Here is a 23,888-nt window from a genome sequence, read left to right on the forward strand (position 1 = left end):
AACACCTTACCAACTGTGCTAAACATTCTGCACATAAACTGCACAATTGATCAGAGATTTAAGTAAATCAGCTACAGTGTCCAAGGTACTAAACATGATATATTCAATGGGGTGTCATAAGCAAGTCATTATAATACTTTACTACTAAATTTATAAGACACATGCATTCAATATTTGAGTAAACAAAGATAAAATAAAGCTATCTATTGGGTTTCCCTAAAACGTCCATTGGAAGACTTGACTATTTTTGTTAAAAAACATAGGCATTAACATTATAGAGCCACAAACCACAATGCAGACTAGTAAAATAAAAACATGCTTACATTGGATTCAAACAAATGACAGTCTTAATTTGATATTGCAAAGCAACCACCTTACCAACTGTGCTAAACGTTCGGCACACAAACTGCACAATTGATCAGAGATTTAAGTAAATCAGCTACAGTGTCCAAGGTACTAAACATGATAAATTCTATGGGGTGTCATAAGCAAGTCATTAGAATACTTTCCTACTAAATTTATAAGACATAAGCATTCAATATTTGAGTAAACAAAGAAAAAATAAAGCTATCTATTGGGTTTCCCTAAAAAGTCCATTGGAAGACTTGACTATTTTTGTTAAAAAATCATAGGCATTCACATTATAGAGCCACAACCCACAATGCAGACTAGTAAAATAAATACATGCTTTCATGGGATTCAAACCAAAAACCGTCTTAAATTGATAGTGCAAACCCAACACCTTACCAACTGAGCTTACCAGTCTGTGCATACCAACCACACAATTTATCAGATTTAAGTAAATAAGCTACAATGTCCAAGGTACTAAACATGATATATTCAATGGGGTGTCATAAGCAAGTCATTAGAATACTTTACTACTAAATTTATAAGACATATGCTTTCAATATTTGAGTAAACAAAGAGAAAATAAATCTATCTATTGGGTTTCACTAAAAAGTCCATTGGAAAACTTGACTATTGTTGTTAATAGACATAGGCATTCATATTATAGAGCCACAAACCACAAGGCAGACTAGTAAAATAAATACATGCTTTCATACCAAAGACCGTCTTAATTTGATTTTGCAAACCCAACACCTTACCTACTGTGCTGACCATTCTGCACACAAGCCACTCTATTGATCAGAGATTTAAATAAATCAGCTACAGTGTCCAAGGTACTAAACATGATATATTCAATGGGGTGTCATAAGCAAGTCATTAGTATACTTTACTACTAAATTTACAAGACATATGCTTTCAATATTTGAGTAAACAAAGAGAAAATAAATCTATCTATTGGGTTTCACTAAAAAGTCCATTAGAAGACTTGACTATTGTTGTTAAAAGACATAGGCATTCATATTATAGAGCCACAAACCACACTAGTAAAATAAAAACATGATAACATGGGATTCGAACCAATGACAGTCTTAATTTGATAGTGCAAACCTAACACCTTACTAACTGTGCTAACCAGACAGACAATTTATTATGGATTTAAGTGAAAAAGCTACAGTGTCCAAGGTACTAAACATAATATATTCTATGGGGTGTCATAATCAAGTCATTAGAAAACTTTCCTACTAAATTTATAAGACATAAGCATTCAATATTTGAGTAAACATAGAGAAAATAAAGCTATCTATTGAGTTTCACTAAAAAGTCCATTGGAAGACTTGACTATTGTTGTTAAAAGACATAGGCATTCATATTATAGAGCCACAAACCACACTAGTAAAATAAAAACATGATAACAAGGGATACAAACCAATGACAGTCTTAATTTGATAGTGCAAACCTAACACCTTACTAACTGTGCTAACCAGACTGTGCTTTCCATACCCACAATTTATCAGAGATTTAAGTGAATAAGCTACAGTGTACAAGGTACTAAACATAATATATTATATGGGGTGTCATAAGCAAGTCATTAGAATACTTTCCTACTAAATTTATAAGACATAAGCATTCAATATTTGAGTAAACAAAGAAAAAATAAAGCTATTGGGTTTCACTAAAAAGTCCATTGGAATACTTGACTATTGTTGTTAAAAGACATAGGCATTCATATTATAAAGCCACAAACCACACTAGTAAAATAAAAACATGATAACATGGGATTCGTATCAATGACAGTCTTAATTTGAAAGTGCCAATACAACACCTTACTAACTGTGCTAACCAGACTGTGCATACCATACACACAATTTATCAGAGATTTAAGTGAATAAGCTACAGTGTACAAGGTACTAAACGTAATATATTATATGGGGTGTCATAAGCAAGTCATTAGAATACTTTCCTACTAAATTTATAAGACATAAGCATTCAATATTTGAGTAAACAAAGAAAAAATAAAGCTATCTATTGGGTTTCACTAAAAATTCCATTGGAATACTTGACTATTGTTGTTAAAAGACATAGGCATTCATATTATAGAGCCACAGACCACACTAGTAAAATAAAAACATGATAACATAGGATTCGAACCAATGACAGATTTAATTTGATAGTGCAAACCCACACCTTACTAACTGTGCTAACCAGACTGTGCGTACCAAACACACAATTTATCAGAGATTTAAGTGAATAAGCTACAGTGTCCAAGGTATTAAACATAATATATTCTATGGGGTGTCATAAGCAAGTCATTAGAAAACTTTCCTACTAAATTTATAAGACATAAGCATTCAATATTTGAGTAAACATAGAGAAAATAAAGCTATCTATTGGGTTTCACTAAAAGGTAAATTGGAGGACTTGACTATTGTTGTTAAAAGACATAGGCATTCATATTATAGAGCCACAAACCACACTAGTAAAATAAAAACATGATAACAAGGGATACAAACCAATGACAGTCGTAATTTGATAGCGCAAACCTAACACCTTACTAACTGTGCTAGCCAGACTGTGCATACCAGACACACAATTTATCAGAGATTTAAGTGAATAAGCTACAGTGTACAATGTACTAAACATAATATATTATATGGGGTGTCATAGGCAAGTCATTAGAATACTTTCCTACTAAATTTATAAGACATAAGCATTCAATATTTGAGTAAACAAAGAAAAAATAAAGCTATTGGGTTTCACTAAAAAGTCCATTGGAATACTTGACTATTGTTGTTAAAAGACATAGGCATTCATATTATAAAGCCACAAACCACACTAGTAAAATAAAAACATGATAACATGGGATTCGTACCAATGACAGTCTTAATTTGAAAGTGCAAATACAACACCTTACTAACTGTGCTAACCAAACTGAGCATACCCTACACACAATTTATCAGAGATTTAAGTGAATAAGCTACAATGTACAAGGTACTAAACGTAATATATTATATGGGGTGTCATAAGCAAGTCATTAGAATACTTTCCTACTAAATTTATAAGACATAAGCATTCAATATTTGAGTAGACAAAGAGAAAATAAAGCTATCTATTGGGTTTCACTAAAAGGTCCATTGGAGGACTTGACTATTGTTGTTAAAAGACATAGGCATTCATATTATAGAGCCACAAACCACACTAGTAAAATAAAAACATGATAACATGGGATTCAAACCAATGACAGTCTTAATTTGATAGTGCAAACCCAACACCTTACTAACTGTGCTAACCAGACAGACAATTTATTATGGATTTAAGTGAATAAGCTACAGTGTCCAAGGTACTAAACATAATATATTCTATGGGGTGTCATAAGCAAGTCATTAGAAAACTTTCCTACTAAATTTATAAGACATAAGCATTCAATATTTGAGTAAACATAGAGAAAATAAAGCTATCTATTGAGTTTCACTAAAAAGTCCATTGGAAGACTTGACTATTGTTGTTAAAAGACATAGGCATTCATATTATAGAGCCACAAACCACACTAGTAAAATAGAAACATGATAACAAGGGATACAAACCAATGACAGTCTTAATTTGAAAGTGCAAACCCAACAACTTACTAACTGTGCTAACCAGACAGACAATTTATTATAGATTTCAGTGAATAATCTAGTGTCCAAGGTACTAAACCTGATATATTCTATGGGGTGTCATAAGCAAGTCATTAGAATACTTTACTCCTAAAGTTATAAGACATGCATTCAGTATTTGAATAAACAAAGATAAAATATAGCTATCTTTTGGGTTTCACTAACAAGTCAATTGGAAGACTTGATTATTGTTGTTAAAATACATATGCATTACATTGTATAGAGCCACAAACCACACTAGTAAAATAAAAACATGCTTACACGGGATTCAAACCAATGGCAGTCTTAGTTTGATAGTGCAAACACAACACCTTACCAACTGTGCTAACCAGTCTGCACACAATCCACACAATTGATCAGAGATTTAAGTAAATCAGCTACAGTGTCCAAGGTACTAAACATGATATATTCTATAGGGTGTCATAAGCAAGTCATTAGAATACTTTACTATTAATGTTATAAGACATATGCATTCAATATTTGAGTAAACAAAGAGAAAATAAAGCTATCTATTGGGTTTCACTAAAAAGTCTATTGGAAGAATTGACTTGTTGTTAAAAGACATAGGCATTCATATTATAGAGCCACAAACCACACTAGTAAAATAAAAACATGATAACATGGGACTAGAACCACCGACAGTCTTAATTTGATAGTGCAAACCCAACACCTTACTAACTGTGCTAACCAGACGGTGCATACCAGACACACAATTTATCAGAGATTTAAGTGAATAAGCTACAGTGTCCAAGGTACTAATTATAATATATTCTATGGGGTGTCATAAGCAAGTCATTAGAATACTTTCCTACTGAATTTATAAGACATAAGCATTCAATATTTGAGTAGACAAAGAGAAAATAAAGCTATCTATTGGGTTTCACTAAAAAGTCCATTGGAAGACTTGACTATTGTTGTTAAAAGACATAGGCATTCATACTATAAAGCCACAAACCACACTAGTAAAATAAAAACATGATAACATGTGACTCAAACCAATGACAGTCTTAATTTGATAGTGCAAACCCAACACCTTACTAACTGTGCTAACCAGACAGACAATTTATTATAGATTTAAGTGAATAATCTAGTGTCCAAGGTACTAAACATAATATATTCTATGGGGTGTCATAAGCAAGTCATTAGAATACTTTACTACTAAAGTTATAAGACATGCATTCAGTATTTGAATAAACAAAGATAAAATATAGCTATCTTTTGGGTTTCACTAACAAGTCAATTGGAAGACTTGATTATTGTTGTTAAAATACATATGCATTACATTGTATAGAGCCACAAACCACACTAGTAAAATAAAAACATGCTTACATGGGATTCAAACCAATGGCAGTCTTAGTTTGATAGTGCAAACACAACACCTTACCAACTGTGCTAACCAGTCTGCACACAATCCACACAATTGATCAGAGATTTAAGTAAATCAGCTACAGTGTCCAAGGTACTAAACATGATATATTCTATAGGGTGTCATAAGCAAGTCATTAGAATACTTTACTATTAATGTTATAAGACATAAGCATTCAATATTTGAGTAAACATAGAGAAAATAAAGCTATCTATTGAGTTTCACTAAAAAGTCCATTGGAAGACTTGACTATTGTTGTTAAAAGACATAGGCATTCATATTATAGAGCCACAAACCACACTAGTAAAATAAAAACATGATAATAAGGGATACAAACCAATGACAGTCTTAATTTGATAGTGCAAACCTAACACCTTACTAACTGTGCTAGCCAGACTGTGCATACCAGACACACAATTTATCAGAGATTTAAGTGAATAAGCTACAGTGTACAATGTACTAAACATAATATATTCTATGGGGTGTCATAAGCAAGTCATTAGAATACTTTCCTACTAAATTTATAAGACATAAGCATTCAATATTTGAGTAAACAAATAGAAAATAAAGCTATCTATTGGGTTTCACTAAAAAGTCCATTGGAAGACTTGACTATTGTTGTTAAAAGACATAGGCATTCATAATATAGAGCCACAAACCACACTAGTAAAATAAAAACATGATAACATGGGACTCAAACCAATGACAGTCTTAATTTGATAGTGCAAACCCATCACCTTACTAACTGTGCTAACCAGACAGACAATTTATTATAGATTTAAGTGAATAATCTAGTGTCCAAGGTACTAAACATAATATATTCTACGGGGTGTCATAAGCAAGTCATTAGAAAACGTTCCTACTAAATTTATAAGACATATGCATTCAATATTTGAGTAAACAAAGAGAAAATAAAGCTATCTATTGGGTTTCACTAAAAGGTCCATTGGAGGACTTGACTATTGTTGTTAAAAGACATAGGCATTCATATTATAGAGCCACAAACCACACTAGTAAAATAAAAACATGATAACATGGGATTTGTACCAATGACAGTCTTAATTTGAAAGTGCAAACCCAACACCTTACTAACTGTGCTAACCAGACTATGCATACCAGGCACACAATTTATAAGAGATTTAAGTGAATAAGCTATAGTGTCCAAGGTATTAAACATAATATATTCTATGGGGTGTCATAAGCAAGTCATCAGAATACTTTCCTACTAAATTTATAAGACATAAGCATTCAATATTTGAGTAAACAAAGAGAAAATAAAGCTATCTATTGGGTTTCACTAAAAAGTCCATTGGAAGACTTGACTATTGTTGTTAAAAGACATAGGCATTCATATTATAAAGCCACAAACCACACTAGTAAAATAAAAACATGATAACATGGGATTTGTACCAATGACAGTCTTAATTTGAAAGTGCAAACCCAACACCTTACTAACTGTGCTAACCAGAAAGACAATTTGTTATAGATTTAAGTGAATAATCTAGTGTCCAAGGTACTAAACCTGATATATTCTATGGGGTGTCATAAGCAAGTCATTAGAATACTTTACTACTAAAGTTATAAGACATGCATTCAGTATTTGAATAAACAAAGATAAAATATAGCTATCTTTTGGGTTTCACTAACAAGTCAATTGGAAGACTTGATTATTGTTGTTAAAATACATATGCATTACATTGTATAGAGCCACAAACCACACTAGTAAAATAAAAACATGCTTACATGGGATTCAAACCAATGGCAGTCTTAGTTTGATAGTGCAAACACAACACTTTACCAACTGTGCTAACCAGTCTGCACACAATCCACACAATTGATCAGAGATTTAAGTAAATCAGCTGCAGTGTCCAAGGTACTAAACATGATATATTCTACAGGGTGTCATAAGCAAGTCATTAGAATACTTTACTATTAATGTTATAAGACATATGCATTCAATATTTGAGTAAACAAAGAGAAAATAAAGCTATCTATTGGGTTTCACTAAAAAGTCTATTGGAAGAATTGACTTGTTGTTAAAAGACATAGGCATTCATATTATAGAGCCACAAACCACACTAGTAAAATAAAAACATGATAACATGTGATTCGAAACAATGACAGTCTTAATTTGATAGTGCAAACCCACACCTTACTAACTGTGCTAACCAGACTGTGCATACCAGACACACAATTTATCAGAGATTTAAGTGAATAAGCTACAGTGTCCAAGGTATTAAACATAATATATTCTATGGGGTGTCATAAGCAAGTCATCAGAATACTTTCCTACTAAATTTATAAGACATAAGCATTCAATATTTGAGTAAACAAAGAGAAAATAAAGCTATCTATTGGGTTTCACTAAAAAGTCCATTGGAAGACTTGACTATTGTTGTTAAAAGACATAGGCATTCATATTATAAAGCCACAAACCACACTAGTAAAATAAAAACATGATAACATGGGATTCGTTCCAATGACAGTCTTAATTTGAAAGTGCAAACCCAACACCTTACTAACTGTGCTAACCAGACAGACAATTTATTATAGATTTAAGTGAATAATCTAGTGTCCAAGGTACTAAACATACTATATTCTATGGGGTGTCATAAGCAAGTAATTAGAAAACTTTCCTACTAAATTTATAAGACATAAGCATTCAATATTTGAGTAAACATAGAGAAAATAAAGCTATCTATTGAGTTTCACTAAAAAGTCCATTGGAAGACTTGACTATTGTTGTTAAAAGACATAGGCATTCATATTATAAAGCCACAAACCACACTAGTAAAATAAAAACATGATAATAAGGGATACAAACCAATGACAGTCTTAATTTGATAGTGCAAACCTAACACCTTACTAACTGTGCTAGCCAGACTGTGCATACCAGACACACAATTTATCAGAGATTTAAGTGAATAAGCTACAGTGTACAATGTACTAAACATAATATATTATATGGGGTGTCATAAGCAAGTCATTAGTATACTTTACTACTAAATTTACAAGACATATGCATTCAATATTTGAGTAAACAAAGAGAAAATAAAGCTATCTATTGGGTTTCACTAAAAAGTCCATTGGAAGACTTGACTATTTTTGTTAAAAGACATAGGCATTCATATTATAGAGCCACAAACCACAATGCAGACTAGTAAAATAAATATATGCTTTCATGGGATTCAAACTAAAGATCTTCTTAATTTGATAGTGCAAACCCAACACCTTACCACCTGTGCTAACTAGTCCGTGCATACCAGCCATGCAATTTATCAGAATTAAGTCAATAAGCTACAATGTCCAAGGTACTAAAAATTATATATTCTATGGAGTGTCATAAGCAAGTCATTAGAATACTTTACTATTAATGTTATAAGACATATGCATTCAATATTTGAGTAAACAAAGAGAAAATAAAGCTATCTATTGGGTTTCACTAAAAAGTCCATTGGAAGACTTGACTATTTTTGTTAAAAGACATAGGCATTCATATTATAGAGCCACAAACCACAATGCAGACCAGTAAAATAGAAACATGTTTACGTGGGATTCAAACAAATGACTGTCTTAATTTGATAATGCAAACCCAACACCTTACCAACTGTGCTAACCAGTCTGTGCATACCAGTTGCCTAATTTATCAGTGATTTAAGTAAATAAGCTACAATGTACAAGGTACTAAACCTGATATATTTTATGGGGTGTCATAAGCAAGTCATTAGAATACTTTACTACTAAAGTTATAAGACATGCATTCAGTATTTGAATAAACAAAGATAAAATATAGCTATCTTTTGGGTTTCACTCACAAGTCAATTGGAAGACTTGATTATTGTTGTTAAAATACATATGCATTACATTGTATAGAGCCACAAACCACACTAGTAAAATAAAAACATGCTTACATGGGGTTCAAGCCAATGGCAGTCTTAGTTTGATAGTGCAAATCCAACACCTTACCAACTATGCTAACCAGTCTGCACACAATCCACACAATTGATCAGAGATTTAAGTAAATCAGCAACAGTGTCCAAGGTACTAAACATGATATATTCTATAGGGTGTCATAAGCAAGTCATTAGAATACTTTACTATTAATGTTATAAGACATATGCATTCAATATTTGAGTAAACAAAGAGAAAATAAATCTATCTATTGGGTTTCACTAAAAAGTCTATTGGAAGAATTGACTTGTTGTTAAAAGACATAGTGATTCATATTATAGAGCCACAAACCACAATGCAGACTAGTTAAACAGAAACATGCTTACATGGGATTCAAACCAATAACCATCTTATTTTAATAGTGCAAACCCAACACCTTACCAACTGTGCTAACAATTATGCACAAAATCTGCGCTATTGATCAGAGATTTAAGTAAATCAGCTACAGTGTCCAAGGTACTAAACATGATATATTCAATGGGGTGTCATAAGCAAGTCATTATAATACTTTACTACTAAATTTATAAGACATATGCATTCAATATTTAAGTAAACAAAGATAAAATAAAGCTATCTATTGGGTTTCACTAAAAAGTCCATTGGAAGACTTGACTATTGTTGTTAATAGACATAGGCATTCATATTATAGACCCACAAACCACAATGCAGACTAGTAAAATAAAAACATGCTTACATTGGATTCAAACAAATGACAATCTCAATTTGATATTGCAAAGCAAACACCTTACCAACTGTGCTAAACGTTCTGCACATAAACTGCACAATTGATCAGAGATTTAAGTAAATCAGCTACAGTGTCCAAGGTACTAAACATGATATATTCAATGGGGTGTCATAAGCAAGTCATTATAATACTTTACTACTAAATTTATAAGACACATGCATTCAATATTTGAGTAAACAAAGAAAAAAATAAAGCTATCTATTGGGTTTCCCTAAAAAGTCCATTGGAAGACTTGACTATTTTTGTTAAAAAACATAGGCATTCACATTATAGAGCCACAACCCACAATGCAGACTAGTAAAATAAATACATGCTTTCAAGGGATTCAAACCAAAGATTGTCTTAAATTGATAGTGCAAACCCAACACCTTACCAACTGTGCTAAACATTCTGCACATAAACTGCACAATTGATCAGAGATTTAAGTAAATCAGCTACAGTGTCCAAGGTACTAAACATGATATATTCAATGGGGTGTCATAAGCAAGTCATTATAATACTTTACTACTAAATTTATAAGACACATGCATTCAATATTTGAGTAAACAAAGATAAAATAAAGCTATCTATTGGGTTTCCCTAAAACGTCCATTGGAAGACTTGACTATTTTTGTTAAAAAACATAGGCATTAACATTATAGAGCCACAAACCACAATGCAGACTAGTAAAATAAAAACATGCTTACATTGGATTCAAACAAATGACAGTCTTAATTTGATATTGCAAAGCAACCACCTTACCAACTGTGCTAAACGTTCGGCACACAAACTGCACAATTGATCAGAGATTTAAGTAAATCAGCTACAGTGTCCAAGGTACTAAACATGATAAATTCTATGGGGTGTCATAAGCAAGTCATTAGAATACTTTACTACTAAATTTATAAGACATATGCATTCAATATTTGAGTAAACAAAGAAAAAATAAAGCTATCTATTGGGTTTCCCTAAAAAGTCCATTGGAAGACTTGACTATTTTTGTTAAAAAATCATAGGCATTCACATTATAGAGCCACAACCCACAATGCAGACTAGTAAAATAAATACATGCTTTCATGGGATTCAAACCAAAAACCGTCTTAAATTGATAGTGCAAACCCAACACCTTACCAACTGAGCTTACCAGTCTGTGCATACCAACCACACAATTTATCAGATTTAAGTAAATAAGCTACAATGTCCAAGGTACTAAACATGATATATTCAATGGGGTGTCATAAGCAAGTCATTAGAATACTTTACTACTAAATTTATAAGACATATGCTTTCAATATTTGAGTAAACAAAGAGAAAATAAATCTATCTATTGGGTTTCACTAAAAAGTCCATTGGAAAACTTGACTATTGTTGTTAATAGACATAGGCATTCATATTATAGAGCCACAAACCACAAGGCAGACTAGTAAAATAAATACATGCTTTCATACCAAAGACCGTCTTAATTTGATTTTGCAAACCCAACACCTTACCTACTGTGCTGACCATTCTGCACACAAGCCACTCTATTGATCAGAGATTTAAATAAATCAGCTACAGTGTCCAAGGTACTAAACATGATATATTCAATGGGGTGTCATAAGCAAGTCATTAGTATACTTTACTACTAAATTTATAAGACATATGCTTTCAATATTTGAGTAAACAAAGAGAAAATAAATCTATCTATTGGGTTTCACTAAAAAGTCCATTAGAAGACTTGACTATTGTTGTTAAAAGACATAGGCATTCATATTATAGAGCCACAAACCACACTAGTAAAATAAAAACATGATAACATGGGATTCGAACCAATGACAGTCTTAATTTGATAGTGCAAACCTAACACCTTACTAACTGTGCTAACCAGACAGACAATGTATTATGGATTTAAGTGAAAAAGCTACAGTGTCCAAGGTACTAAACATAATATATTCTATGGGGTGTCATAATCAAGTCATTAGAAAACTTTCCTACTAAATTTATAAGACATAAGCATTCAATATTTGAGTAAACATAGAGAAAATAAAGCTATCTATTGAGTTTCACTAAAAAGTCCATTGGAAGACTTGACTATTGTTGTTAAAAGACATAGGCATTCATATTATAGAGCCACAAACCACACTAGTAAAATAAAAACATGATAACAAGGGATACAAACCAATGACAGTCTTAATTTGATAGTGCAAACCTAACACCTTACTAACTGTGCTAACCAGACTGTGCTTACCATACCCACAATTTATCAGAGATTTAAGTGAATAAGCTACAGTGTACAAGGTACTAAACATAATATATTATATGGGGTGTCATAAGCAAGTCATTAGAATACTTTCCTACTAAATTTATAAGACATAAGCATTCAATATTTGAGTAAACAAAGAAAAAATAAAGCTATTGGGTTTCACTAAAAAGTCCATTGGAATACTTGACTATTGTTGTTAAAAGACATAGGCATTCATATTATAAAGCCACAAACCACACTAGTAAAATAAAAACATGATAACATGGGATTCGTATCAATGACAGTCTTAATTTGAAAGTGCCAATACAACACCTTACTAACTGTGCTAACCAGACTGTGCATACCATACACACAATTTATCAGAGATTTAAGTGAATAAGCTACAGTGTACAAGGTACTAAACGTAATATATTATATGGGGTGTCATAAGCAAGTCATTAGAATACTTTCCTACTAAATTTATAAGACATAAGCATTCAATATTTGAGTAAACAAAGAAAAAAATAAAGCTATCTATTGGGTTTCACTAAAAATTCCATTGGAATACTTGACTATTGTTGTTAAAAGACATAGGCATTCATATTATAGAGCCACAGACCACACTAGTAAAATAAAAACATGATAACATAGGATTCGAACCAATGACAGATTTAATTTGATAGTGCAAACCCACACCTTACTAACTGTGCTAACCAGACTGTGCGTACCAAACACACAATTTATCAGAGATTTAAGTGAATAAGCTACAGTGTCCAAGGTATTAAACATAATATATTCTATGGGGTGTCATAAGCAAGTCATTAGAAAACTTTCCTACTAAATTTATAAGACATAAGCATTCAATATTTGAGTAAACATAGAGAAAATAAAGCTATCTATTGGGTTTCACTAAAAGGTAAATTGGAGGACTTGACTATTGTTGTTAAAAGACATAGGCATTCATATTATAGAGCCACAAACCACACTAGTAAAATAAAAACATGATAACAAGGGATACAAACCAATGACAGTCGTAATTTGATAGCGCAAACCTAACACCTTACTAACTGTGCTAGCCAGACTGTGCATACCAGACACACAATTTATCAGAGATTTAAGTGAATAAGCTACAGTGTACAATGTACTAAACATAATATATTATATGGGGTGTCATAGGCAAGTCATTAGAATACTTTCCTACTAAATTTATAAGACATAAGCATTCAATATTTGAGTAAACAAAGAAAAAATAAAGCTATTGGGTTTCACTAAAAAGTCCATTGGAATACTTGACTATTGTTGTTAAAAGACATAGGCATTCATATTATAAAGCCACAAACCACACTAGTAAAATAAAAACATGATAACATGGGATTCGTACCAATGACAGTCTTAATTTGAAAGTGCAAATACAACACCTTACTAACTGTGCTAACCAAACTGAGCATACTCTACACACAATTTATCAGAGATTTAAGTGAATAAGCTACAATGTACAAGGTACTAAACGTAATATATTATATGGGGTGTCATAAGCAAGTCATTAGAATACTTTCCTACTAAATTTATAAGACATAAGCATTCAATATTTGAGTAGACAAAGAGAAAATAAAGCTATCTATTGGGTTTCACTAAAAGGTCCATTGGAGGACTTGACTATTGTTGTTAAAAGACATAGGCATTCATATTATAGAGCCACAAACCACACTAGTAAAATAAAAACATGATAACATGGGATTCAAACCAATGACAGTCTTAATTTGATAGTGCAAACCCAACACCTTACTAACTGTGCTAACCAGACAGACAATTTATTATGGATTTAAGTGAATAAGCTACAGTGTCCAAGGTACTAAACATAATATATTCTATGGGGTGTCATAAGCAAGTCATTAGAAAACTTTCCTACTAAATTTATAAGACATAAGAATTCAATAATTGAGTAAACATAGAGAAAATAAAGCTATCTATTGAGTTTCACTAAAAAGTCCATTGGAAGACTTGACTATTGTTGTTAAAAGACATAGGCATTCATATTATAGAGCCACAAACCACACTAGTAAAATAGAAACATGATAACAAGGGATACAAACCAATGACAGTCTTAATTTGAAAGTGCAAACCCAACAACTTACTAACTGTGCTAACCAGACAGACAATTTATTACAGATTTCAGTGAATAATCTAGTGTCCAAGGTACTAAACCTGATATATTCTATGGGGTGTCATAAGCAAGTCATTAGAATACTTTACTCCTAAAGTTATAAGACATGCATTCAGTATTTGAATAAACAAAGATAAAATATAGCTATCTTTTGGGTTTCACTAACAAGTCAATTGGAAGACTTGATTATTGTTGTTAAAATACATATGCATTACATTGTATAGAGCCACAAACCACACTAGTAAAATAAAAACATGCTTACACGGGATTCAAACCAATGGCAGTCTTAGTTTGATAGTGCAAACACAACACCTTACCAACTGTGCTAACCAGTCTGCACACAATCCACACAATTGATCAGAGATTTAAGTAAATCAGCTACAGTGTCCAAGGTACTAAACATGATATATTCTATAGGGTGTCATAAGCAAGTCATTAGAATACTTTACTATTAATGTTATAAGACATATGCATTCAATATTTGAGTAAACAAAGAGAAAATAAAGCTATCTATTGGGTTTCACTAAAAAGTCTATTGGAAGAATTGACTTGTTGTTAAAAGACATAGGCATTCATATTATAGAGCCACAAACCACACTAGTAAAATAAAAACATGATAACATGGGACTAGAACCACCGACAGTCTTAATTTGATAGTGCAAACCCAACACCTTACTAACTGTGCTAACCAGACGGTGCATACCAGACACACAATTTATCAGAGATTTAAGTGAATAAGCTACAGTGTCCAAGGTACTAATTATAATATATTCTATGGGGTGTCATAAGCAAGTCATTAGAATACTTTCCTACTGAATTTATAAGACATAAGCATTCAATATTTGAGTAGACAAAGAGAAAATAAAGCTATCTATTGGGTTTCACTAAAAAGTCCATTGGAGGACTTGACTATTGTTGTTAAAAGACATAGGCATTCATACTATAAAGCCACAAACCACACTAGTAAAATAAAAACATGATAACATGTGACTCAAACCAATGACAGTCTTAATTTGATAGTGCAAACCCAACACCTTACTAACTGTGCTAACCAGACAGACAATTTATTATAGATTTAAGTGAATAATCTAGTGTCCAAGGTACTAAACATAATATATTCTATGGGGTGTCATAAGCAAGTCATTAGAATACTTTACTACTAAAGTTATAAGACATGCATTCAGTATTTGAATAAACAAAGATAAAATATAGCTATCTTTTGGGTTTCACTAACAAGTCAATTGGAAGACTTGATTATTGTTGTTAAAATACATATGCATTACATTGTATAGAGCCACAAACCACACTAGTAAAATAAAAACATGCTTACATGGGATTCAAACCAATGGCAGTCTTAGTTTGATAGTGCAAACACAACACCTTACCAACTGTGCTAACCAGTCTGCACACAATCCACACAATTGATCAGAGATTTAAGTAAATCAGCTACAGTGTCCAAGGTACTAAACATGATATATTCTATAGGGTGTCATAAGCAAGTCATTAGAATACTTTACTATTAATGTTATAAGACATAAGCATTCAATATTTGAGTAAACATAGAGAAAATAAAGCTATCTATTGAGTTTCACTAAAAAGTCCATTGGAAGACTTGACTATTGTTGTTAAAAGACATAGGCATTCATATTATAGAGCCACAAACCACACTAGTAAAATAAAAACATGATAATAAGGGATACAAACCAATGACAGTCTTAATTTGATAGTGCAAACCTAACACCTTACTAACTGTGCTAGCCAGACTGTGCATACCAGACACACAATTTATCAGAGATTTAAGTGAATAAGCTACAGTGTACAATGTACTAAACATAATATATTCTATGGGGTGTCATAAGCAAGTCATTAGAATACTTTCCTACTAAATTTATAAGACATAAGCATTCAATATTTGAGTAAACAAATAGAAAATAAAGCTATCTATTGGGTTTCACTAAAAAGTCCATTGGAAGACTTGACTATTGTTGTTAAAAGACATAGGCATTCATAATATAGAGCCACAAACCACACTAGTAAAATAAAAACATGATAACATGGGACTCAAACCAATGACAGTCTTAATTTGATAGTGCAAACCCATCACCTTACTAACTGTGCTAACCAGACAGACAATTTATTATAGATTTAAGTGAATAATCTAGTGTCCAAGGTACTAAACATAATATATTCTACGGGGTGTCATAAGCAAGTCATTAGAAAACGTTCCTACTAAATTTATAAGACATATGCATTCAATATTTGAGTAAACAAAGAGAAAATAAAGCTATCTATTGGGTTTCACTAAAAGGTCCATTGGAGGACTTGACTATTGTTGTTAAAAGACATAGGCATTCATATTATAGAGCCACAAACCACACTAGTAAAATAAAAACATGATAACATGGGATTCGAACCAATGACAGTCTTAATTAGATAGTGCAAACCCACACCTTACTAACTGTGCTAACCAGACTATGCATACCAGACACACAATTTATCAGAGATTTAAGTGAATAAGCTATAGTGTCCAAGGTATTAAACATAATATATTCTATGGGGTGTCATAAGCAAGTCATCAGAATACTTTCCTACTAAATTTATAAGACATAAGCATTCAATATTTGAGTAAACAAAGAGAAAATAAAGCTATCTATTGGGTTTCACTAAAAAGTCCATTGGAAGACTTGACTATTGTTGTTAAAAGACATAGGCATTCATATTATAAAGCCACAAACCACACTAGTAAAATAAAAACATGATAACATGGGATTTGTACCAATGACAGTCTTAATTTGAAAGTGCAAACCCAACACCTTACTAACTGTGCTAACCAGAAAGACAATTTGTTATAGATTTAAGTGAATAATCTAGTGTCCAAGGTACTAAACCTGATATATTCTATGGGGTGTCATAAGCAAGTCATTAGAATACTTTACTACTAAAGTTATAAGACATGCATTCAGTATTTGAATAAACAAAGATAAAATATAGCTATCTTTTGGGTTTCACTAACAAGTCAATTGGAAGACTTGATTATTGTTGTTAAAATACATATGCATTACATTGTATAGAGCCACAAACCACACTAGTAAAATAAAAACATGCTTACATGGTATTCAAACCAATGGCAGTCTAAGTTTGATAGTGCAAACACAACACTTTACCAACTGTGCTAACCAGTCTGCACACAATCCACACAATTGATCAGAGATTTAAGTAAATCAGCTGCAGTGTCCAAGGTACTAAACATGATATATTCTACAGGGTGTCATAAGCAAGTCATTAGAATACTTTACTATTAATGTTATAAGACATATGCATTCAATATTTGAGTAAACAAAGAGAAAATAAAGCTATCTATTGGGTTTCACTAAAAAGTCTATTGGAAGAATTGACTTGTTGTTAAAAGACATAGGCATTCATATTATAGAGCCACAAACCACACTAGTAAAATAAAAACATGATAACATGGGATTCGAAACAATGACAGTCTTAATTTGATAGTGCAAACCCACACCTTACTAACTGTGCTAACCAGACTGTGCATACCAGACACACAATTTATCAGAGATTTAAGTGAATAAGCTACAGTGTCCAAGGTATTAAACATAATATATTCTATGGGGTGTCATAAGCAAGTCATCAGAATACTTTCCTACTAAATTTATAAGACATAAGCATTCAATATTTGAGTAAACAAAGAGAAAATAAAGCTATCTATTGGGTTTCACTAAAAAGTCCATTGGAAGACTTGACTATTGTTGTTAAAAGACATAGGCATTCATATTATAAAGCCACAAACCACACTAGTAAAATAAAAACATGATAACATGGAATTCAAACCAATGACAGTCTTAATTTGAAAGTGCAATCCCAACACCTTACTAACTGTGCTAACCAGACAGACAATTTATTATAGATTTAAGTGAATAAGCTACAGTGTCCAAGGTACTAAACATAATATATTCTATGGGGTGTCATAAGCAAGTCATTAGAAAACTTTCATACTAAATTTATAAGACATAAGCATTCAATATTTGAGTAAACATAGAGAAAATAAAGCTATCTATTGCGTTTCACTAAAAAGTCCATTGGAAGACTTGACTATTGTTGTTAAAAGACATAGGCATTCATATTATAGAGCCACAAACCACACTAGTAAAATAAAAACATGATAACAAGGGATACAAACCAATGACAGTCTTAATTTGATAGTGCAAACCTAACACCTTACTAACTGTGCTAACCAGACTGTGCATACCATACACACAATTTATCAGAGATTTAAGTGAATAAGCTACAGTGTACAAGGTACTAAACATAATATATTATATGGGGTGTCATAAGCAAGTCATTAGAATACTTTCCTACTAAATTTATAAGACATAAGCATTCAATTTTTGAGTAAACAAAGAAAAAATAAAGCTATTGGGTTTCACTAAAAAGTCCATTGGAATACTTGACTATTGTTGTTAAAAGACATAGGCATTCATATTATAAAGCCACAAACCACACTAGTAAAATAAAAACATGATAACATGGGATTCATACCAATGACAGTCTTAATTTGAAAGTGCAAAGCCAACACCTTACTAACTGTGCTAACCAGACTGTGCATACCAGACACACAATTTATCAGAGATTTAAGTGAATAAGCTATAGTGTCCAAGGTATTAAACATAATATATTCTATGGGGTGTCATAAGCAAGTCATCAGAATACTTTCCTACTAAATTTATAAGACATAAGCATTCAATATTTGAGTAAACAAAGAGAAAATAAAGCTATCTATTGGGTTTCACTAAAAAGTCCATTGGAAGACTTGACTATTGTTGTTAAAAGACATAGGCATTCATATTATAAAGCCACAAACCACACTAGTAAAATAAAAACATGATAACATGGGATTCATACCAATAACAGTCTTAATTTGAAAGTGCAAACCCAACACCTTACTAACTGTGCTAACCAGACAGACAATTTATTATAGATTTAAGTGAATAATCTAGTGTCCAAGGTACTAAACCTGATATATTCTATGGGGTGTCATAAGCAAGTCATTAGAATACTTTACTACTAAAGTTATAAGACATGCATTCAGTATTTGAATAAACAAAGATAAAATATAGCTATCTTTTGGGTTTCACTAACAAGTCAATTGGAAGACTTGATTATTGTTGTTAAAATACATATGCATTACATTGTATAGAGCCACAAACCACACTAGTAAAATAAAAACATGCTTACATGGGATTCAAACCAATGGCAGTCTTAGTTTGATAGTGCAAACACAAGATCTTACCAACCGTGCTAACCAGTCTGCACGCAATCCACACAATTGATCAGAGATTTAAGTAAATCAGCTACAGTGTCCACGGTACTAAACATGATATATTCTATAGGGTGTCATAAGCAAGTCATTAGAATACTTTACTATTAATGTTATAAGACATATGCATTCAATATTTGAGTAAACAAAGAGAAAATAAAGCTATCTATTGGGTTTAACTAAAAAGTCCATTGGAAGACTTGACTATTGTTGTTAAAAGACATAGGCATTCATATTATAGAGCCACAAACCACACTAGTAAAATAAAAACATGATAACATGGGACTCAAACCAATGACAGTCTTAATCTGATAGCGCAAACCCAACACCTTACTAACTGTGCTAACCAGACAGACAATTTATTAAAGATTTAAGTGAATAATCTAGTGTCCAAGGTACTAAACATAATATGTTCTATGGGGTGTCATAAGCAAGTCATTAGAAAACTTTCATACTAAATTTATAAGACATAAGCATTCAATATTTGAGTAAACATAGAGAAAATAAAGCTATCTATTGCGTTTCACTAAAAAGTCCATTGGAAGACTTGACTATTGTTGTTAAAAGACATAGGCATTCATATTATAGAGCCACAAACCACACTAGTAAAATAAAAACATGATAACAAGGGATACAAACCAATGACAGTCTTAATTTGATAGTGCAAACCTAACACCTTACTAACTGTGCTAACCAGACTGTGCATACCATACACACAATTTATCAGAGATTTAAGGGAATAAGCTACAGTGTACAAGGTACTAAACATAATATATTATATGGGGTGTCATAAGCAAGTCATTAGAATACTTTCCTACTAAATTTATAAGACATAAGCATTCAATTTTTGAGTAAACAAAGAAAAAATAAAGCTATTGGGTTTCACTAAAAAGTCCATTGGAATACTTGACTATTGTTGTTAAAAGACATAGGCATTCATATTATAAAGCCACAAACCACACTAGTAAAATAAAAACATGATAACATGGGATTCATACCAATGACAGTCTTAATTTGAAAGTGCAAACCCAACACCTTACTAACTGTGCTAACCAGACTGTGCATACCATACACACAATTTATCAGAGATTTAAGTGAATAAGCTACAGTGTACAAGGTACTAAACATAATATAGTATATGGGGTGTCATAAGCAAGTCATTAGAATACTTTCCTACTAAATTTATAAGACATAAGCATTCAATATTTGAGTAGACAAAGAGAAAATAAAGCTATCTATTGGGTTTCACTAAAAGGTCCATTGGAGGACTTGACTATTGTTGTTAAAAGACATAGGCATTCATATTATAGAGCCACAAACCACACTAGTAAAATAAAAACATGATAACATGGGATTCGAACCAATGACAGTCTTAATTGGATAGTGCAAACCCACACCTTACTAACTGTGCTAACCAGACTGTGCATACCAGACACACAATTTATCAGAGATTTAAGTGAATAAGCTATAGTGTCCAAGGTATTAAACATAATATATTCTATGGGGTGTCATAAGCAAGTCATCAGAATACTTTCCTACTAAATTTATAAGACATAAGCATTCAATATTTGAGTAAACAAAGAGAAAATAAAGCTATCTATTGGGTTTCACTAAAAAGTCCATTGGAAGACTTGACTATTGTTGTTAAAAGACATAGGCATTCATATTATAGAGCCACAAACCACACTAGTAAAATAAAAACATGATAACATAGGACTCAAACCAATGACAGTCTTAATTTGATAGTGCAAACCCAACACCTTACTAACTGTGCTAACCAGACAGACAATTTATTATAGATTTAAGTGAATAATCTAGTGTCCAAGGTACTAAACATAATATATTCTATGGGGTGTCATAAGCAAGTCATTAGAAAACGTTCCTACTAAATTTATAAGACATATGCATTCAATATTTAAGTAAACAAAGAGAAAATAAAGCTATCTATTGGGTTTCACTAAAGGGTCCATTGGAGGACTTGACCATTGTTGTTAAAAGACATAGGCATTCATATTATAGAGCCACAAACCACACTAGTAAAATAAAAACATGATAACATGGGATTAGAACCAATGACAGTCTTAATTGGATTTTGCAAACCCACACCTTACTAACTGTGCTAACCAGACTGTGCATACCAGACACACAATTTATCAGAGATTTTAGTGAATAAGCTACAGTGTCCAAGGTACTAAATATAATATATTCTATGGGGTGTCATAAGCAAGTCATTAGAATACTTTCCTACTGAATTTATAAGACATAAGCATTCAATATTTGAGTAAACAAAGAGAAAATAAAGCTAACTATTGGGTTTCACTAAAAAGTCCATTGGAAGACTTGACTATTGTTGTTAAAAGACATAGGCATTCATATTATAGAGCCACAAACCACACTAGTAAAATAAAAACATGATAACATGGGACTCAAACCAATGACAGTCTTAATTTGATAGTGCAAGCCCAACACCTTACTAACTGTGCTAACCAGACAGACAATTTATTATAGATTTAAGTGAATAATCTAGTGTCCAAGGTACTAAACATAATATATTCTATGGGGTGTCATAAGCAAGTCATTAGAAAACGTTCCTACTAAATTTATAAGACATATGCATTCAATATTTGAGTAAACAAAGAGAAAATAAAGCTATCTATTGGGTTTCACTAAAAGGTCCATTGGAGGACTTGACTATTGTTGTTAAAAGACATAGGCATTCATATTATAGAGCCACAAACCACACTAGTAAAATAAAAACATGATAACATGGGATTCGAACCAATGACAGTCTTAATTGGATAGTGCAAAACCACACCTTACTAACTGCGCTAACCAGACTGTGCATACCAGACATACAATTTATCAGAGATTTAAGTGAATAAGCTATAGTGTCCAAGGTATTAAACATAATATATTCTATGGGGTGTCATAAGCAAGTCATCAAGAATACTTTCCTACTGAATTTATAAGACATAAGCATTCAATATTTGAGTAAACAAAGAGAAAATAAAGCTATCTATTGGGTTTCACTAAAAAGTCCACTGGAAGACTTGACTATTGTTGTTAAAAGACATAGGCATTCATATTATAGAGCCACAAACCACACTAGTAAAATAAAAACATGATAACATGGAACTCAAACCAATGACAGTCTTAATTTGATAGTGCAAACCCAACACCTTACTAACTGTGCTAACCAGACAGACAATTTGTTATAGATTTAAGTGAATAATCTAGTGTCCAAGGTACTAAACATAATATATTCTATGGGGTGTCATAAGCAAGTCATTAGAAAACGTTCCTACTAAATTTATAAGACATATGCATTCAATATTTGAGTAAACAAAGATAAAATAAAGCTATCTATTGGGTTTCACTAAAAGGTCCATTGGAGGACTTGACTATTGTTGTTAAAAGACATAGGCATTCATATTATAGAGCCACAAACCACACTAGTAAAATAAAAACATGATAACATGGGATTCGAACCAATGACAGTCTTAATTGGATAGTGCAAACCCACACCTTACTAACTGTGCTAACCAGACTGTGCATACCAGACACGCAATTTATCAGAGATTTAAGTGAATAAGCTATAGTGTCCAAGGTATTAAACATAATATATTCTATGGGGTGTCATAAGCAAGTCATCAGAATACTTTCCTACTAAATGTATAAGACATAAGCATTCAATATTTGAGTAAACAAAGAGAAATAAAGCTATCTATTGGGTTTCACTAAAAAGTCCATTGGAAGACTTGACTATTGTTGTTAAAAGACATAGACATTCATATTATAAAGCCACAAACCACACTAGTAAAATAAAAACATAATAACATTAGATTTGTACCAATGACAGTCTTAATTTGAAAGTGCAAACCCAACACCTTACTAACTGTGCTAACCAGACAGACAATTTATTATAGATTTAAGTGAATAATCTAGTGTCCAAGGTACTAAACCTGATATATTCTATGGGGTGTCATAAGCAAGTCATTAGAATACTTTACTACTAAAGCTATAAGACATGCATTCAGTATTTGAATAAACAAAGATAAAATATAGCTATCTTTTGGGTTTCACTAACAAGTCAATTGGAAGACTTGATTATTGTTGTTAAAATACATATGCA

This window comes from Pseudophryne corroboree, chromosome 8 (assembly GCF_028390025.1).
Source record: "Pseudophryne corroboree isolate aPseCor3 chromosome 8, aPseCor3.hap2, whole genome shotgun sequence".
In the NCBI taxonomy this organism is placed as follows: Eukaryota; Metazoa; Chordata; class Amphibia; order Anura; family Myobatrachidae; genus Pseudophryne; species Pseudophryne corroboree.